The sequence below is a fragment of the Drosophila novamexicana genome, unplaced genomic scaffold (assembly GCF_003285875.2).
Source record: "Drosophila novamexicana strain 15010-1031.04,08,12 unplaced genomic scaffold, DnovRS2.1 tig00000932-arrow-arrow-pilon, whole genome shotgun sequence".
Lineage (NCBI taxonomy): Eukaryota > Metazoa > Arthropoda > Insecta > Diptera > Drosophilidae > Drosophila > Drosophila novamexicana.
The window spans coordinates 1,217,501-1,219,812 of record NW_020824832.1 but is presented as its reverse complement, the minus strand read 5'-3'; positions in this window follow the sequence as shown (position 1 = coordinate 1,219,812).

Genomic DNA, 2,312 nt, shown 5'->3' with positions numbered 1-2,312 from the left:
TACACACATACATCCATACATATATATCTATATATATATATACACATATATCTTTGTATATATATGTATATATTTATATATACGCACAACTATAAATTGTAAGCATATATTTATAAAGAAATTATATACACATTTTGTTCTTTTTTTTTTGTTTTTTTTTCTAATTAATTAATTAATTTTGTTTTCGAAGTAACCACAAGAAAAATGTACTGAAGTTTTAGCTGTGATGTTTTTTTCACTTTCTCACATATTTACAACAACAACAAAAACAAAAAACAAAAGAAAACGAAAAACACAAAAAAAATACACATAGGAAAATATATATATATATATATATGCACATATGTATATATGGAAATATACTGTTAACACTGCGCGAAAAACCTATCAAATTTAATTCGATAATTATTTGCTTGAAAAAAAATCACTCCATTTTATTTAGTTTTTTTTCTTCGATGTTTTATTTTTTTTTTTTTGTATCACGAATGAAGCATCTCATATAAAAAGTGAGGTTAAGTTGAATAACTTTTTACACACCTCAACATAAATTTAAGCTTAGGTTTTCTATTGAGTAATTGTTTTTTTTTTTTTGTCGCCTAGTTTTTAGCACACATTTGACGAATTCATGCCAATTAGCTGTATGGAACTTAAGTTCTGTATTATTCAGATACATGCAAAAAGTTCATTGAAAATTTCTTCAAGTGTATAATTTTTACATTGAACAGCATCGCATTCAACACCAACAACTACAACAATAATATTAATAACAATTAGTGTAAACATTTAAAATTTAAGAAATTCTAATGTTTATAACTAGAATTATTACGAATATTGTAATATTACTTCTGCATATATATCAATATATATATATATGTTTTTTTTTGCTAGTTTTTACTATTGTAATAATAGAACGATTGTTTCCAAGGCAAATGCTGAGAGACGCGCTTCTCCTTTTGCACAACAAAAACAACAACAACAACACAAAAAACAACAACAACAAACACGTAGAATTTATGTTCCTAGCAGCAACTAGCGCAAAGATACGAATGCAAATCGAGCAGCATGAGAAGAGGAAAATAAAGCAAATGTATATTTTATTGAGAATCAAAATGCAGCAAATGCGGTTGTTGATTGACAAGAAAAAACAAACAAAACAAAAAAAAACTATATGAAAAAAATGAAATACGATGCGGAAAATAAAAGAAACATTCAATTGTTTTCAAACGAAATTTACAGAAAAAAACAACAATATTTTCTTTTTATTTGACGGGTGGGCGGGAATATCACTTATGTATATATGGATATACATATATATGGATGTATAGATATGTAGACATATGGATGCATAGTTACATAGTTACATAGAATAGATAGATAGATAGATAGATAGATATATAGATAGATAGATAGATAGATAGATAGATATATAGATAGATATATAGATAGATATATAGATACATAAATGTTGATACATAAATGTTGTGAATTATAGAAGAGTTTGCAATGGTCTTGCATTTCTTTGAATACCCTGTGATCAGCATAACACAGCTTAGCCGTAAAAGATATATGCTATACCCCTTTGCTCCTTTAATATAAGCTATGATAATCTATGCATAGCCCGCATAATTTTAAAACGATCGACTCTTAATGATATTTTTTAGTTATTCAGGATAAATCCGATTTTTTTTAGCTTAGAAAAATAAATATAAACATAGATATCTTTATTAATAACATATATTTTGAATGCTTCACTTAAGTCGTCACTGATAAAAATCCTACACAACTAATTTTATATTATAAAGAGTATCTAACAGTCGATAAATTGCAGCCAGCTTATTCTAAGCCTTTAAAAAAAATGAAAGAAAATTATAAAGCGTTGCTCAAAAAAGATTAGTTACACATGAAGATAATGCAAATTGAAGATTAATCCGAAAATCAACTGCAGCTGTTACATGACCCTGTTCATGTCACCTTCATATCCACACAATGCCTCCGTTGGCCATCTGGGCCGCTCGTTTTGGGGTCAATGCAAGTTGAAAGTACACCAAAGAGAAGCACTTCCAAAAAATACAAAAACTACAAAACACACATTTGTTACCCTGTAATGCCAGTTGGGGGTATATGGCTTACTTGGCTACGGCAGCTGGTGCCTCATATCGGACGCTGTGTGCACAGCTGAGTGCGTGCGTCGCGTGCGTACCGTTAATTATTTGCACAACTAAGTAAGTAGGATGTATTAATCATATTTAGCAACTGCGATCTATGCTACATCGATATTTGCCACACCGAAGGTAAGGTGCTCTTCTAGATAT